Here is a 19738-nt window from a genome sequence, read left to right on the forward strand (position 1 = left end):
GGGGGCCACTTGGGCGATCCCCGTCCTTTCAGATTCACAATGTTTCACACACGTGTCTTCAGGTTGATGGTGCGTCTGTGCCACTCGTGCCCTAAAGATCTGGAAAGAATCTTTTGATGACCCAAGTGACTGATGGGTGTCAGCATATTTCTCGAGACGTCTCGTCTGTACGAAAAAAGTCTATTGGGTACTCGAGTGGGCTGTTTAATGCTTTGGCACCAATTGGGATAGTAGGATGGGGATAGCCTTGAGATTTTCAACATGGACCATTGGATGAGGCAGGTGTGGATCATGGATTGACGAATCCATGATTTAGGAGTCGATTAGGGCAATTAAATCCTCTGCAGCATCTGGGACCATTAGATGGGGATACTCTTGGGATCCCCACCGTGGACCGTTGGATCAAATAGTGGATTTCTGCCCTATAAATACCTCGATAGTTTTATTTCAAACTTTACACATTATATATATTCAGAGCAGAAAAGAAAGCTTTTTATGTCCTAATTTGCTGAAGAGCTTTTCTGGCAATTAGTTCATTTCCGTGTCCGTCTGTTTCCAACCAGACCTCTTTCTGTTTAGCCATCCGATAGTTTAGCCTCAGTTCTGCCAGCAGATGAGTTGCTGCATCGCCTTTTCAGATTTAAGGCTGAGATTCTGCTGACTTTGTCACCTGAGACTTTACAAATTTCAAACCCAACACCTATCAGTAAGTTTTCTGGTCATTTTTCTTTCTCTGTTTATTCTTTTTTACTGTAATGTTATTCTTGTAACCATAAAACTGTTAGGGCCATGACCTCTGTGTAGGGTGGTTCTAGGTAAGATAATGTAGGTCTGAATTGTAGATTTTCTAGGCGATAATTTATGTCTAGATGTCCCGGATCAATTTGGACGTCCCAAGGTTGACTTAGGAGAGTTAGAGAAACCTCTGATTTTTTGTTCCTGACTAAAGCTCTTGGGATCTTTATTGATCCCGGACCTGGGTCCGAAGGGGACATCTCCAAGCAGTTTTAGGAGAACCCCCGTACCTTAATCAATTTTCTTCGGTTTTGGTGCTAACTGCTTGGTGTTTGTCTTCTTTGTCGCTTGCAGGTCCCTAAACATGAGTCGTGGTGTCACTCTTCATCTAGAAGATGTCGTCCATGTGGGCCCTTTAATCCTGGAAGGGTCCAGACTCCCCACTAGCAACACGTGGGAAATGGACAGAGAGAAGAATGAGTTCCGGAATTACCGAATGCCCTTCTCAAGGGGAGGCAGCCAAACACTGGATCTCCCAGATCTAGCATTTCAGGGTAGGGTAACTCGCCTCCAATTTTAACATATGCTCCTCATTTTGAGGACTTGGTTAGGAATAGGCAACAATACCGAGAATATCTGACCGGGACCGGCAGGAAAGTGGGGCTTCCTTGCCACATTGTTATAGAGACACTGACCCTCACATACTCGTCTTGGTTCTTACAATACGGTAACTTTTTGGACCTAGATGACATGGGGGACAAAATTCATTCTTTCACCCTATGGGAATTGAGTCGTGTCAGCTCTTTAGATAAGGGTTCGTCCTAGAGGACTTTAGACTTGAATATTTACTTCATTTTTTACTTCTATCCCCATTCGTATATTTTGCTTATTAGTTTCTTTGTCTGTCTATCTCAAGTGATCCGGAGATGTCCAACCCTGTGGCCAAGATGAAGGAAATGATCGATGCCAGGGCGGCCGCAGCCAAGGCATCGGCAAAGAGAGCCGCCAAGGGCCTAGCCAAGAAGAAGGTCATAAAGTTGATCCTCGGGGATTCAAGGCCAGTCTAGGAAGTTTCTAAGAAGGCTCCAGCTGCAAGTACCCTCCCGGTGACTCATGCCGAAATAGTCCCATCCCCGTCTGCTCATCTCCAAGTTATCAATTTGGATCAAGAGCCTTTCAGTGGAGTAGAGGCGTCCAAGAGGAAAGCCGACCCTGTTTTTGCCGAGTCCCCAAAGCGGGCCAAGAGGGCCAGGACCAAGGATCTTCCCTTGGCCAAGGAACACTCATATGGAGAGAGCCTGATCATCACGTCCCAGCTTCCGGATGCGCCCAGGTTTTCTATCAATCTAGCCCTTCCCGAGGAGGAGGACTTGAACCTCCAACAAGAGAGGATGAAAGTGGTTTCCCGGTCATGGGATGAAGGTCAGGACCAATGGGATGAAGTGGCTTGGGCTTTACTCATCTGACGGAAGGTGGAGTTTTCCACTCGTCTGGAGGCCTTTAACGGTCCCCAACCCATCGTGGACCGATTGGTGGCCGATATCGAGTTTCAGCTTGCGTTGGGTCAAGACACAGCTCCATTGGCTGCTGATTTGCTAGCCCAGGTGGGGAATACCATGTCCACCCTCCAGTTGAAGAGGTATGTTACCATTGCTAGCTAGGATGCCATATTTGTTTCCCAGGCCATCGCGGTAAATCACATGCCCGTATGATCTTTTACTTTACCATACTTATTGCTTGTATATTTTCTAACTTTCGTTTGTTCCAGGATGCCCTGTTGGCACATAGGAACGCGGATCTTGTGGCAGAAATGGCGATGAAGCTGGAGACGACTCAAATGGAGCTGGAGGGGGCTGTTAACCAATGAGAAGTTGATAAGGAGGCCCTGGCCAAGGAAGCTGCCCGAATTAAGGCTGATTGTGAGGAAACTGCCCGGATTCAAGCCCAGCATGAGGAAGCTTTGTCCAGGAAGGACGCCGACCATAAGAAGTTGGTGGAAAACCTGGAGGTGGAGGTGCATCATGTTTGTGGTTCAGAGGGTTCGATCAAGGCTCTTCTGGGGGCAGTTGAGGCTCAACTTTGCTGGGAGCGGGAGAAGGTGGCAAACCTTGAGTCCCAGAACCAAGCTTTGGATGGCATGCTTCAGTGGAGATGAAGTAGAACGAGGAGGCTTGCCAAGCGAAGGAGCTGGTTGATGCATTGCTGGAGGCCACTTTTGACAAGTCCATTTACATGGCTTGGCTCTAGGACAAGAACATGAATCTCCTCGTCTATTCGGATCAGGCTACAAAAATGGCTGAATTTGAGGCCAAGGAGAAAGTTGATGCAGTGCTCTTAGTTGGGGATGATGAAGGCGAGAATGTTATGAATATCTCGGTTCAGGATGAAGCCAAGGCCTGGGCCTTTGTATTTTAGTTTGGGCTTCCTTCCTATTTTTTGCAATTGTATTATTTTATGGACACGGATGCGTCTAAGACAATTTTTATGATTCGTATTTATATATTGATTTTACTTTCTGTACTATGATTTCCATTTTACATTCGTCTGTTTTTCCTCAAAATTCACAAAGTGTGTTATCACTCTGCATGAATCTGGTTCGAATGTTGGGTCCTGGTTCCAACAGCCCAAACCAATAGGGAAATGTTATAGAAGGCATTTAGCCTATCTTAAGACCCATGCTTGGTTCTTGACGACCTGGACTGTTTTGGTCTTGTCAACATAACTTAACTAATTTACCCTGACTTTATAGTTTAGGCTCCAATTGCCTGGACCGTTAGATATTTCTTTTAGAAAAGACTTAATTAATTAACTCGTTCTAAACCTGATGTTCAAGTTCCAACGCCCTGGATCATTAAGGAGTTAATAATTATCGTCTGATTTATTTGTCCTGACTCTGGTGTTCAGATTCCAATAGTCTAGACCATCGAAGATTAGTTGATTAGCTTATTCAAACCTAAGGTTCAGGTTCCAACGACTTGGGTCATTTATAAGACTAATTTTAAACAACTTAAACCAAAGACTCACGTTCCAATGGTTCTGGGCCTTTATAAAGGAAACATGAATAGGGATTTGGTTATTTGAGAGCATGTTAGGTCAACCAATTTTTAGGAGTTGTGTTTTGAACCCCCGGACCATATAGGTCTGGGTTAGGATTGGGCTTTGAGCCTTGCATCCTATTGGGTTTTGAACCCCCGGACCATGTACGTTCGGGTTAGGACTAGGCTTTGAGCCTTGCATCCTATTTGGTTTTGAACCCCCCAGACCATGTACGTCCAAGTTAAGACTGGGCTTTGAGCCTTGCATCCTATTGGGTTTTGAACCCCCCAGACTATGTATGTCCGGGTTAGGATTGGGCTTTGAGCCTTACGTCCTTTTGGGTTTTGAACCCCCCGAACCATGTACACCCAGGTTAGGACTGGGCTTTAAGCCTTGCATCCTATTGGGTTTTGAACCCCCCGGACCATGTATGTCTGAGTTAGGACTGGGATTTTAGCCTTGCATCCTATTAGGTTTTGAACCCCCACGGACCATGTACATTCGTGTTAGGACTTGGCTTTAAGCCTTGCATCCTATTGAGTTTTGAACCCTCGGACCATGTATGTCCAGGTTAGGATAGGACTTTGAGCCTTGCGTCCTATTGGGTTTTGAACCCCCTGGACCATGTATGTCCGGGTTAGGAGTGGGCTTTGAGCCTTGCATCCTATTGGGTTTTGAACCCCCCAGACCATGTATGTTCGGGTTAGGACTGGGCTTTGAGCCTTGCGCCCTATTGGGTTTTTAACCCCCCAAGACCTTGTATTTCCGGGTTAGGACTAGGCTTTTAGCCTTTCATCCTATTTTGTTGGGAGTTGGATTTTGCACCCCAGTCTATACGAGTCCAGATTAGGACTAAGATTTGAGCTTTGCATCCTGTTTTGTCTTTATTCCTGGACTTACTTTTATAGATGGTCATACCCCGCCCCCCCCCCCCCCCCCTGCGCCCCAAGTGATCGAAGAGTGTAGTCTTAGGTCACTTTTTTTTGTAAAAAATTAAGACGGACGTGAACTTTTTCTTTGCTTACAACATTTCTTATGATGTTTTGTGCACACCATTTTCATTAAACAAGAAATCGCCCTAGGACGTACATTGCAAAAAAAATAGCAAGGAAAACAGAATCAGATCCTCCCGACTACTGATAGTGCTGGCAGAGGTGTGCTGCGTTCCAGACACTTGGGACCTCCATTCTGTCTAATCGCCTTAAGCGATACGTTCCCTAACATATTTAGTTTTTGATTTCATAGGGTCCTTCCAAGTTTGGTCCTAGAATCCCCACTCCCAGGTCTTGGGTTGCAGGGAAGACTCTTCTAAGGACTAGATCGCCAGTTTTAAATCTTCGGCTCTTAACTTTTGAGTTAAAGTGCCTAGCGATCTTTCCCTGGTACATCTTCAGCTGCACCTGTGATTCTTCCCGGATCTCTTCAATGAAATCTAAGGATTCTTGGAGTAAGGTGTGGTTCTGGATGGGATCATATGTGTCCCATCTGTGGGACGGGACTGTCGTTTCTACTGGGATGACCACTTCACATCCATACACCATTGAATAGGGAGTATGTCCGGTCGATGTTCTTTCTGTGGTCTGGTAGGCCCATAGGACGCGGGGCAACTCTTCCGGCCACTTGCTCTTGCAGGCTTATAGTATTTTCTTTAGTGTCTCCTTCAAAATCTTGTTCACGACCTTTGTTTGCCTATTTTCTTGAGGCCTTGCGACCACGGAGAAGCTTTTGATGATGCCATGTCTTTCATAGAAATCATTGAAGTGGACGCTATCAAATTACTTCCCGCTGTCGGACACGATTTTGTGAGGGAGGTTGTATCGGCACACAATGTTGTTGATGACGAAGTCCAGGGCCTTTTGGAGGTGATGGTGCTCATTGGTTCTGCTTCGACCCACTTGGTGTAATATTCGATGGCCACAATGGCATATTTTACCCCACCCTTCCTGGTCAGGAGCGATCCTACTAAATCGATTCCCCATACTACAAAAGGCCAGGGACTAGTCGTCAAGGTTATTTTCGTTGGAGGGACTCACCAGATCTCGCGTACCTTTGTCATTGTTCACATTTGCGAATGTAATCAACACAATCCTTCTTCACTTTTGGCCAAAAATATCCTTGCCTTAGGATTTTCTTGGACAAGCTGAGTCCGGCTGTGTGATCTCTGCAAAAACCTTTGTGCACTTCGTGCATGATTGCACTCATTTCTATCTCGGATACGCATCGAAGATATGGCATGGACAACCCCCTGCGATAGAGTTTTCCATCCATCATGATGTATCTGGGATCCTGGTACTGAAGTTTTTTGGCGGCAGCCTTATCCGTGGGCAATTCCCCAGTGGTTAGGTACTGGATGAGAGGGCCCATCCAGGACGTGGAGTAATCTATGGAGTTGATGATTGTGGGGTTTGAATACTAGTCATGGGAAGATGGACGATCGGGACAACCCCAGAGAGTTCTGCTTCAACATCTGTGGCCAATTTTTCCAATGTGTCTGGAAACATATTTTGTTCCCTAGGGATCTGGCAGATGAAGTATTTCTTGAAGGATTGGAGTAACTCCTGGGTTCGTGTCACATAGGCGGCCATCTTTTCCCCCTTCGTTTGGTATTCCCCTGAAATTTACCTGACCACTTGACTGAAGTCACTGTGGACTTCTATATTTGCTGTTCCTACCCCCCGGGCCAGGCGTAGTCCGGCTAACATGGCCTCGTGTTCAACTTCATTGTTTGACACTTCGAACTGTAAGCATAGGGCGCTTTGCAACTGATGACCTTGAGGAGATATTAAGATGATCCCAGCCACGCCCCATTTTCATTCGAAGCTCCATCTATGAAGACTTTCCATAGAGGCATTATGGGGTCGATGGGTTCTTCATCTTCGGTTATCCCGGTATATTCTTAGATGAAGTCGGCCAGGGCCTATCCCTTGATAGAAATCCTGGGGACATATGCTATGTCAAACTTGCTAAGCTTTATGGCCCACTTCAAGAGTCTTCCCGATGATTCGGGTTTCTGTAATACTTGTCGTAAGGGATGGTTTGTCAATACCTTAATGGCGTGGGCCTGAAAGTAGGGTCTCAACTTCCTGGATGCGATCAGTAACCAAAATATCAACTTTTCAATTAATTGGTATCTGGACTCTGCGCCTAGCAACCTTTTGCTCACGTAATAGACCAAGAGTTGATCCTTTCCCTCTTCTCGCACTAAAGCAGCGTTGATGGCGTGTTCTGACACTGCCAAATATAGGTATAAAGACTCCCCCATCCACTGGTTTTGACAAGATTGGCGCTTGGGCCAGATGCTCCTTTAATTTCTAGAAGGCCTCTTCACACTCAGGCGTCCATTCAAACCTCTAGCTTCTGCGAAGCATATTATGAATGGGATGCACTTGTCCGTGGATTTCGAGTTGAAACGGCTTAAAGCTTTTATTCTTCCTGTCAAGCTTTGAACATCTTTGTGCTTTCATGGCGAAGGCGTCTCGATCAACCCTCTGATCTTGTCCGGGTTGGCTTCGATTCCCCTCGAGCTTACTATGAAGCCCAAGAACTTCTCGGATGCCATGCCAAAGGTGCATTTTTTGGGGTTCAACTTCATCCCATACTTCCGAATAATGGAAAATGCTTCTGCCAGATCATCCCCGTGTAAGGCTGAGGTCTTGAATTTGACCAACATGTCATCTATGTAGACTTCCATGTTCCTCCCCAGTTGATCCCAAAACATCCTATTAATCAGCCTCGGATAGGTGGCCCCAGTGTTTTTAAGCCCGAAGGGCATGACGATGTAGCAGTTACACCTTTGTCTATCTGGAAGCTGGTGTGTTCCTGATCTGCTACGTGCATTGAGATCTTGTTGTGGCCAGAGTAGATATTTATGAAACTCAATATCTCTAACCCGGATGTAGCATCCACCATTTGGTCGATCTGGGAGAGAGGGAAACAGTCTTTTGGGCAGGCCTTGTGAAGATCAGTGAAGTCGATGCAAGTTCTCCACATCCCGTTCGGCATTGGTACAAACACCGGATTGGCCAGAAAAATGAGATACAGGGCCTTCCAAATGAAGTTGATTGAGGAAAACTTCTCTATTTCCAACTTAAGGGCTTCTTCCTTCTCCGTCCCTACGGGTCTTCGCTTCTGCCAGACGAGAGTTGCATTTACATTAATGTTCAGGGCATGATATATGACGTTGCAGTTGATCCCGGTCTTATTTGAGTGAGACCAGGGCAAGACATCCTAGTTCTCTTTTGCCCAAGCAATTATGGCAGCCCTAACCTTCGAGTTCAGGTGCCTCCCAACTCGGATTACTCTGGTCAAGTCGATGTCACTGATCCACACCTCTTCCACCTCCTCCATGGGTTCCAATGCCCTATCCACTCCTATCCGTGGATCTAATTCATCCTCTTCCCGGACCACCCTCCGTGCTGGCTGTGGTGGTGGAATTAGATCAGCATTTTCCTCTTCAAGAGGCTCTTCATAGACCATGTAGATTGGTCAGGTAGAGACGTGATAGAACTTTCGGGCGCCCTTCTGATCTCCCCACACATTTCCCACTCCTCCGTTATTGCATGGGAACTCCATGCAGAGATGGCAGATGGAGGTGATGGTGTCGAAATTGACCAATGCGGGACGACCAAAAATATTATTGTATGCAGTGGGGCAGTCCACCACTACGAACGTACAATATTTGAACGAGCCCTGAATCTCGTTCCCCAATGTCACGGGTAGTTTAATCTTACCCATCGGGAGCAATGAATTCCCATTGAAGCCGTAGATCTGTGTTGGGCATGAAGCCAGATCTGCCTCGGTCAAACCAATTACTATGAAGGTCGGATTGAACAGTACATTGACGGAGCTTCCGTCATCCACCAACACTCAGGATACCCTTTTGCTGGCGATTTGAGCATCAATGACCAAGGGATCATGATGTGAGAAATGAAATTTCTGGGCATCCTTTTTCGTGAATGTGATGGGCAGGTTTATTAACTTTGGGCGTTGGGCTGGAGTCTAGACTAAGGCGCATACCTCATGGTCGTGATTGAGTTCATTGAGGTGTCATTTTTTATCATTCCAAGATGGTCCTCCCAGATGTGGGTCTCCTGATATGGTGGCCACATGACCATCTACTCACATAGGTGCGGTTCCAGGAGGATATGGCATTCTGGGTCCAGGTGCTAGCACTATTGGAGCCCCCTAAGGGGCCTATGCTCCCAAACTTGTAGCGTACCCTCCCTAAGTAGGTCAGTATGATCTAGGAGCACCTGGGGCCGTGGTTGTCTTGGAACTGCTGGCAGTCCTGGAACCCTTATTGGCATCCTGACCCATTGGTGGAGATGCCCCAGCTTGATCAATGTAGTGTCTCGGAATTTTACTTAGCTAGATAGTAGTAGTAGTAGCTTGTAGTGTGTTAGTTTCAATGGATTTTGGTTCAAGTCGGGACTTAGTTGGAAACTCATAGCAACAGTTATGGATTTTATAAGTTTAACCTATAGTTTAGAAATATTAATTATAACATAAGGTTTGATTAATATAGCTGGTCCTAGAAATATTATTTATTATAACATGAGGTTTAGATAGAATTATTAAGAGTGTGACACTTTTCACAAGCTTGTTTATTAAAGATTTAAGTTTTTTTTTTGAATAGTTTAATTAAAAGAAAGATCTAGAAGCTCTAGAACCTTCCAACAGTTGTTAGGATAACATTTTGACTCAGTCAAAGCTGTTAAAGCAATTCAAAATATGCTAAAAAGGTGCAAAAGCGTGTTTAAAATATCAGCGTATGCCGATATATCGCAGCTATAGGGCCGATATATCGCCTACGAGAGATACAAAAAACACGTTGACTTTGCACGAACGAAACCAAGAAAACTCGGGGTATAGGTCCAGGCGATATACCGACCTCTGGGAGCAATTTTTGAAATATTTGTAGAACCGAGCTAGAAACAACCCTTAACTACATGGACTTGCTCTTGAACGATTTTGACCGAGTTCTGGGCATCTGTTGAACAAAAATTCAAATCTTTTTCATTTTATATTCATTTATTTATTCAAATTAAAAGGGGTTAGAGTTCTAGAAAAGATTGGAGGGTAACGCTAACACATACCTTATTTAAGAACCAATTTTTCTAAGACAGAACAAGTTTGGTTTTTACTAATTTCCAAAATTACACAAATGTTCTCAATAATTTGTTTGATTTTTTTATTATTATTATTATTTAATTTTATGATTTAAAATTTTATGCTTTTTTTTCGGAAAAAAAAAACCTAAATCTAGAAAATAAAATTCTAAACTTAAAAATAAAATTAAAAAAAAAAAGAAATGAATAAATAAAATAAATAAATCAAAAAAACTACTAAGGAAAAATAAAATAAAAGAGAAATTAAAAATTATACTACTTTTTTTTTAATAGAAAAAAAAATTAATTTACTATGCAAACCTTTAATTGAAGAATTACCTCCCCGACAACGGCGCCAAAAATTGATATCGCCCAATAATTCCTAAGCGGTCGCAGTAGTAATCAGGCTATGTCGTATCCACAGAGAGGCAAACACAACTAAAGATTAGATTAGTAAATAAAAGATAAAAATAAAGTAGAATTGAAAAGATGGATTTTGTGAAATTAAAATGATAGATTAGAGAAAATGATCAGATAAAGAGCATGGCAAGGTAGAGATGTAGTGCTGTAAAACATATTCTAATATTGATATTAATTCAAAACACAGTTGCAATTCTACACCATTAATTGCAACTGGAAGATGTATATGTTAACAACCCAAATTAAATAATCTAGATTAAATTGAATCTAACTCCAAATTTCATAACATATCATATTATATATCCAAGAGCAACAAAATACCACTGGCAGAATGCAGTAAAAGACATACAATATAACAAATATACTAAAATAAATTAACAATCTAAGTTACATAAGAAAAGCATGACTGAACTTATGTAAAAGATGCTAAATAATTTTAGAAAAGAAATTAGAAGATGAGAAACAAAATAATTAATGAGATATGGAAATGAAGCATAAGAATAATCAATATCAATATTGAGAATGAAAATTACAACAACTACACTCTAACCTCACCAATATTTCTAAAATAATTAACTCATTTTTGTCACCTAAAACAAGCAAAATTAAACTAGAAATAAGAAAAGTAACAAAATAACAAAGTGTATTTTTCCCACTCTACAATCTGATGAGAATTTACCCCATTTGGTACTCTATTTATAGTGTAAATAGGACTCAAAAACGTATAAAACCGTGTATAAAATAGTGGGAAAGTGGCTCAAAAAGCTGATGAAAATGGGAAGTGGCTGCTGGTAAAGTGGAGACACGGACTGACATAGGGGACGCGTGGCGGGCAATGGTGGGCTCGGCTGGCTGGCAGAAAGTGGCAGCGTCAGGCGCAGATGTCAGACGTCGTCAGAACGTGGCAGGGGCGGCTGGCGGCTTGGCTGGCGGCTGGCAGCTTGGCTGGTGGCTGGCAGCTTGGCTTGGCCGAATGGGAATCTACCACGTGGCAGCGTGGAGAACAGCCATAGGCTGGGTTTGGGCTCCATTTTGGGCTTGATTTTGGGCCTATTTCTCCTTTAAAAATACCATTTTCTTCATGATTTCTTAAATTTTAATTCTTTCTTTCTCTTTTCTTTTTCTTTGTGTCAAAAATATATTTTATTTCCTGAAAATTAAACACAAATTAAATTAAAATTAATATTTTCAAATATAAAATATATGACAATAAATCCATGAAAATATTAATTAAAACTTAATTAATTTTACACTTTAAGATTAATAAAATGATATTTTTGAGCACTAGTCAGTTAGTTTCACTCCTTGAACTCTATAAATAGGACCTAGTACTCAACCATTTCACTCATAATTCAAGCATTGTTCAGAGCCACCATGCTGCTAAGATTACTATAGAGAGAAAAACTTGTGTTTTGGGATAAAAGCTTTTCCAATCTAAGATTTTCTAAACACTTGGGAAGTAAGATATAGAGTTATTTCAGTATCGAGGTGTAGATCAAAGTCATAGTTCATTCAAGGTATTCTTATCCTTAAGTTCAGTTCTTCATGGTTCTTTAGTTTTCTTTTATTTTCTTTCAGATCCTAACTCTTGTTTATAATTCTTGATTAGGTGTTTAAGTTTCTTGAAACTTAAGGTTTTCGGTAAGTTTCTACTTGGATGGTTTAGTTCTCTTTTTATCTATTTTTTCTTTAGAAACTCTTGGTTTTACTGTTCGTTTTAGGAGTGTTCCAAATCTCGTTCTTGTCTCCATATCCCAGTTTTTGGTAAGGAAAATAGGTTAGATTATATGTGTTTATATGCTTATGTTATGATATGTTTTATGCTATGATATGATATGATATGATATATGTTGTAGTCCTTGGGCATATGACTTGCTTAGATAGCAAGCCCCAAGAATTTATGTTGTAGTCACTTGGGCATATGACTTGCTTAGATAGCAAGCCCCAGGAATTTTTATCATTTTCATGGTTTAGAGTTATGATTTACCCTACCTCGATTAGTAGACAGAGGACCTAGATGGGATATCATATACTATAGTTGTTATCTAACCTACCTCGATTAGTAGATAGAGGACCTAGATGGTTTTATCACATACCATGTTAATGAGTTAATAGCCATTAATATTGTAGTCCTATATGATATATGTTTTTATAGTCATATGTTTTATAGTATATGTGTATGCTATAGTCTTATGTTTATGTTGTTAGTAGATTTTTCCTTGTTGGTCATTAGGCTCATTCCTTTCTTTTTAGTTTGATGTAGAAAAATGAACATGGAAGGCGGAAAGGATTCGTGGTAGCTTGGCATGTGTGTTGAGCATGAATGGACTGCTGGAAGATCGAGGATGACGTTGTTTAAATTCTTTTAAATTGTGTTCTTATGTATTTCCGCACTTAGTATTTAAACAATTAATTTAAAGTTTATGTTTTATAACAATGGGATCCCATACCATATTTTGTATTTGGTACAATATTTTGGGTTTTAAATAAAGTTATGTTATTTCATACTTATTTATTTCAAATTAGTAGTTATGTTTAGTAGTTTTTAATTGTCTGAGGTCTAGAATTAGTCGGGGCATTACAATCAGGTTCTCGATCTCGTCCTTCAGTTGTCGACACTCTTTAGTTGTATGACCCACGTCCTTGTGGTAGGCGCATCTCTTGTTGGTGTCCCTCGAATTCTTTCCCCCTTTGAACATGGGGGTTGGCTTCTGGTAATGGACTACATTGACCGTTGCCAGATTGATGTTTTTCCTGGTGTCAGCTAGGTTGGTGTACTCTGTGTATTGGGGTTCATAACCCTTTTTTTTCCCTTTTTTGAGGGCCTAGACCAGTTTTGACCTTTGCCCGATCTCTTTCCCTAGGAAGGGTTTATGCTGGCCTCAGCTCCTCCGTTTTGGAGCGGTTGGGCACCGCCGGGCGCGGCATTGTATCCGGTGGGTGTCATTCCATACCCGGAGAATGGGGTTGATGGAGACATAGCATATACCGTTGAAGTGGGCCCATAGACCGTCAGAGCCATGAATTGCGTCCATGTGTACCAGCAGATCCGGAAGCTGCCGGGGGTGCCGAATGGAAATTTGCAGAATACTGGATTCCATATCCGGGGAAGGTTTGGGCAAATGAATGGGCTTTCGACTGCCACCCAAAGGCTTGGATTCGGGCCTCCTCCCAATTGATGAAACCTTGTGCCCTCCTGATGAACTCTTCAAGGGTGGCTGCCTTGCTGCACTGCTTGTCGTCCTGGAGAGGGGATCCAACTCTGATCCAGGATTGGAGAGCCACCAGGCATTGTCCGTGATCCACTTTAGTTTTTTAGGCTTCCTCAATGAAGCGCTGGATGTAAGCCCTGAGGGTCTTCGTAGGATGCTTCTTGACATTGGCTAGCGTACTAATTTTCATGTCCATCTTCATGGCGGCCACGAATTGCTTCCGGAACACCGACTGCAATCTGGACCAAGATTGGATTGATCCTGGCTTGAGTCTTTTCCACCACTCTTCTGTGAGCCCAGCTAGAGTGATCGAGAAACATAGGCACTTGTTGTTGTCACAAATGTGAGCCACAATCATCAAGCAATTGTAGCGGGACAAATGGTCCCTACGCTCTGCGTTCCCAGTGTAGGCGGGTAGGTTCGACATCTTGAACCCCTTTTGTATTACCACATCCAAGATGTGTTTGGTGCATGGCTCCTTTTTCTCTTCTTCGGAATCGGAACCTTCGCCTTCTTGTTTTTGGACCAAGCGATCCGTGACCTTCTTAAGAGCGGCTAACTACGTCATGAACTGTTTGGCCATTCCATCATCTAGGGGGACTCTCTCGTTCCTGTTGTCTTTGACGTCATTCCTCAAGTTGCCTCCTCATGGGTGAATATTTTATTTGTGGGCCCGCTCCTTTCGAGCATTAAGGCCATCACGCAAGTCCACCCAGGAAGTATCGTCTCCCGAACTGATGGCCTCCGGTTCTCCTTCACATTTGTGCTCTCTGCGATCTTTATTCACGGAGGTGCTGGGATAGAAGCGTCGTTCCCGTTCGTCCTATCTAGGGACATTTAGGGGCTTGACACCCTGTGGGCGCTTCCCCTGGAGATCGTTCGGATGATCCCATCCTGGGACGAGATTCATCCGTTCTTTCCTAGGGAATTGCCCTGGGTTGGCCCTGATTTTTGGCACAGGCTGAGCTTTCTTCTGGGGTTTGTTTTTCCCACAGGATTGGCCACTTTGGCTTTTCCTTTCCCTTGAGCGGGATTTTACGGGCCTGCTCCGGGATGTGGTCCTGGAGGAGGGATAGGGCTAGTGTTGTCAGGTACGCCAGTCTTGATCAGTGGAACAGGCAGCGGCGTTCCTGGAGGCGGAACGGTTGAAGGATTGGCTGCCAATCCTTGTGCAGCAATGAAGGCCTGAAGAGCCCAGAGGGACTCTTGCATCTGGTGGGTGACTTATTTTTGTTCAATTATCCTGGCTTCTTGATCCAGGACTTGTTGTCTCAAGTGGACCACCTCTGGATCCTCCTATTCGGACTCCATATTCTTTTCTTCAGGATCGATGGGGTCTTTGGCCTCATGATCTTCATACTCCCCTTCATCTTCCTCGTAATATCCTTCGTCGTAGTCACCCCCATCTTGGAAGTTCTGGAAGTCATCAGGTAGAGGCTCCTGATAAGGCATATTCTCAATTTTGTCTTGAGGAAATCTTTGATCAGGAAATGAATCTCCATTGTCTTGTTGTTGGTGGTGAGCAGAATCAAACACGGTATGCCTAGTGTTCACCATTTTTGTAGATGGTCGAGATTAATTCAAGCTTCCTTCAGCTCTCAATGAAAGCACCAAAATGTTTACCGAGTTTTTCGGAAACTAGAAATATAATGAGAAATAAGAGCTAGAAAGAAAGGATCAAAGATAAACAAACATAATGTTTGCGTGGTTGGGGCGTTAATGAGCCTTAGTCCATGAGTCTCTTGTATTAGATTTTAGAGAGCTTTTGACAATGAAGTTTTCTGCAAGTTTGAGCAGAGTAATTGCTTACTAGCGAAAATCTGGGATCCCCGCTACAGTGCACAACTGGCCCTATTTATAGGCAGTCAAGTGTAGTGGGCTTAGGCTGGACTAATCCAGGCCTAATAGGGATGTAATCACGGTTTACTCACTAATGGAGTCACAATACAAATAATGTTATATAACATAATGTAGTAATCTGGGCCCATTGGGTCAGCTTGGGCATGGCAAAGCCTTACAGTTGCCAATACTACGTAATTTCATACTGGTCCATGTGGGCTTCTAAGGGGATTTTGGGGACAAGATCTGTCAGAGTAGTGGCAGTATTGTTTCCTAGGAACAGCGTACGTTCTGTGCGTAACCTCTTCTGCAGGTTAGTTGAGGAGACCAACTTCAATGTTTCTTGGGGACATGTCAAGGTTCCTTTGCTAATGTCTTTGTTCACTTACTGGAGTCCTAGTTAGTTCACCAGGACTTGGGTTCATTCTTGACAAGGTCTTTTCCCAGACTAGTGAGCTTTCCACCTCTATTGGCATCCCAGAGGATACAGGTAGGTTGGGACCGGGAAGATGAGTTGGGCCTGCATCTTGGTCCTGGTTCCCCTGTTATGTCCGCGCCCACAGAACGTTGTTGGGCTCATTAACGATTGGGCTATCAACACTCTCTTTTCCCTTGTTCATCGGGCTCAGGATGGGCCCGGATCTCTTTAAGAGAGCCCCTGAACCCACTGGGTCATACCACGTGTTACGGGTGGAAAACAAGGATAACAATCCTTAAAATACTTAGTTCCTTGTAAATGATATGTCGGCAAACTAATATTAATTACTGAAATGAGATCTCTATCATTTAGCACATTGAACCAAACTAAAAGGAAACTATCATTTCACTTCTTCATCAGAAGCTATAGATGTTCATATCTATGATTAACACTCCCACTCAATTATACTACTGAGTTCCCAAGGTGTAAGTATGGACTCGTCTATAGGATAAGCTAGTAACAAACAAGTCAAAGAACTCAAATAATACAGTCAGTTAGAATACTAACCACTCAGAATTGAGATTGAATTGACCTATGGTCAACTATATGATAGGACTAGAATAAATAATGACGGTATGTTTACTTATCCTGTCTACTGTCAATATCGGTCCAGTTTGATGTAACAAATACATCCGATCTTATCTACTTTGCTAATGTTCTGGAAAGAACATAACACTACAATGTGTAAGTAGATCATATCGTAGATTAGAAAGTTAGTGTAAATTTTGTGCACTGACTAATCTTAGGACTAACTTATTTTGAACATATAATCATATTTATATTCCACTGTGATTACGTCACTATAATTATGATTAGCTATATGCTCGAGATTTAATAGAAGTTTATATTAAACAAATAATCATGAAAATAAAACATGTGAGAAAAGTGATTAACCAAGTCAAAATTTATTTATATTTTTTTATTGATAATAAAATGAGATTACAAAGAAATTTGGTTTTAGTTAGAGCATAAAACCCCAACAGTTTTCTTGTGTATGCTCATCAAAGAGGACCCCATGTATTTCTCCTTCATGCATCATGTTGAGCATGCTCAAGGCATGTTCATGCACAGAAACACCTTTCTTCATCTTAGTAGTCATGTAGATTCTAGTAGTCTCATGTCTACTTTAATCAGATTGTTGCCCAAACATAGCCTGCAAAGATTCCATTATCTCAAAAGCAGCTTCCATGGGTTCATGCTTTGCTCTTAGAACATCATTCATGATCACAAGCATGTAACACTTAGCTTTATTGTTGGATTGAATCCAAGCATCATATTTGTCCTGAATATTCTTTAGGGCATTGGCGATGATCTCTTTAGGACATTCCTCAGTCAGGGCAAATTTATGGTTCTCATAGATGAAAAATAGAATCAGGTTCGATTTCCATCTTATAAAATTATCACCATTATGTTTTTCAAGTGAAAGTGAAGTAGTTATTGGATTGTCACCGTTCGACATTACTAAAAGAAATAAAATACAATAATATGACAATTTGAAAAATATCAATAATTTGGAAACTAAATATGATGCATGAATGCAACAATTAAAGCACATAAACTAACATATTCTATTCCACGATAAAACTACACAACAAATAAATTGTCGTCTTAGGGTCGGTCTAGTTAAATTCAGATAGCTTATAAGACAATCTTATCTTTATTATTTAAAACTTTAAATAACTCTTTATTTCCTCTTTTAAAAATAAAGTACCGCTGGTTTGTTCAAGATGCAATTACCCACCGCAAAAGCTTAATTGCATCTTTGTAAGTGTAACCCATTATTTTGGAATTCATGAATTAACTTAGAGAGTGTTGCCTTATGGTCGATCAAGCCTAAAATACATTACTCCTTCCTATCTTCGCCAGAAGCCAACCTTGGTATTAATATGTCTAGATACCTTCCTTAGGGGGATGGAAATAAAGCCGCCTCGAGGCCCTATTCATATCTCACGGTGTTGTACTAATAAGGGAGACCATAGGTCACATTGAGATGTTCACCTTCTCCCACTGACTATTTTAGAAATTTTTTTTTTATTAAACTAATCAATTAATTTCAAATTAATTACTAGTTTATTAATAACCCTATGAATGTAATTAATTACAAAATACAATTAATTATAAAAGAGTTTGTTTGTACAATTAATGTGATCTAAATAATTACATATTACATTCATCTAATTTTACTAAAACACTTCTTAAATAAAGTTGGTTATCTTAAAGGTCTATAAAAACTATTGTCTTTAATATGGTGTGAGTTATCAAGTTTTAAATAGTTTAATACTTAGTAGTTTATATGTAATTGATTTTTCGAAAATAATTCACATAAATAATTAGGACAATCCTAAATAATCATGTTTCTAAAAGATGCATGATTAATGAAAACTTTATGGGGTTCAATGAATATCATGTAATTGACTAATGCATAATCATGTTATCAATCAAACATTAATTAACTTTTATTTAAATAATTACAATAAATGATGAACAGAGTACTATTGTGTATTTCTAAATTTACAACCCTTTGAAAAAAATAGAAATAAAATTATAAAAAAGAACAGCCTTAAGTTGTTTGCAAGACTCCAAGAATATTCCTGCTCTCTTTTAGGCCTTCTTTATAATTCTTAGGAATTTGTTAGGCTGGACTAACTAATTTGAAACTAACTTTCTAACTAATTTATTTAATTAAAACTAACTTTTAATTACATAACCATTTTGTCGTCTTTTTAATTTAGTTGAATTTAAATAATTAAATAATCATATTCAAATAATTATTTAAACTTAAGATTAAATCTTAATCAACTAAAAGATATTTTATTTTTCTAATAAAAATAAAATAAGATAATTATCATTTTAAATTCAAATAATTTAAAAGTAATTGAATAAAAGATTTATTCGTACAAAAATAGGATCTTTAGTTTGGGCACCAAGAACGGTGCCCTAGGGTTAGGGTCGGCAACATGGAGAGATTCAAGGGCTCGGCAAGGGCAGCGGCTGGGTGGCTTGCACAAGCAGGGCCGCAGGGCTCGGCATGCATGGGCTCAGCAAGGCGCCAGAGGCACACGCAGGGACTCGGCCAGGTGCTAGAGGGTACGCGCAAGGGCTCAAGCAGGTGCTGGTGTGCAGGAGGCAAGGTTGTTGGGCTTGGGCATTTGTGCGCGTGAGTAGGGAGTTCAGCCCGCTGGTTTGGCTGCTGGCTTGGGTCGTCCTTCTATTTCTTATGTACAGATTTTTCAGATCTCATATTTCAAAAATAAATTTACAACAAATTCCTATGTCCTTTATGGCTTACATTAGATCTAGAAATTCAAAATCATAACCCAATAGCACCATATAATTAACGATTCTTCATTCAACCATACATTTAAAAAATACATCTATCCATTCAATATATATATATCAACATACATATAAGAAATGCAAGAAACTCACACAATATTTAATATATATATATACATAGACTACTCTGGTACCAATTGTTGGTATTAAATATGAAAATCAGAATGCGCAGCGAAATGGATCTTTCAAAAAAATAGTAATACCAGCCAAGATCATACATATATAGATATATTAAATAAAACACAAATAGATTAGAGATTACCTCCTGTAGCCTATCAAGAGTCCACAAATCTTTTTGTATAAATCAACAATCTTCTTATCCTTATTCTGAAAGCTCACACCTTGATCTTCCAGACCAATCCTTAAACACACAAGGACGTGTGTGGGCATGTAGGATTCAAAAGGTTGATTTGGAACTTTCTAGATATCCTCAACACATGAGATCTAGAAAGATTTGATAAGAGAGAGGATGTTGTGAATAGATTTTCTCAGGTTTAGAAAAATATATCGCTTTCTTTTTCTGAAAGAGAGTCTAACAATCAAACAACTTTTTATCAATTAAAAATATTATTCCT

This window comes from Humulus lupulus, chromosome 1 (assembly GCF_963169125.1).
Source record: "Humulus lupulus chromosome 1, drHumLupu1.1, whole genome shotgun sequence".
NCBI classification, from domain to species: Eukaryota; Viridiplantae; Streptophyta; class Magnoliopsida; order Rosales; family Cannabaceae; genus Humulus; species Humulus lupulus.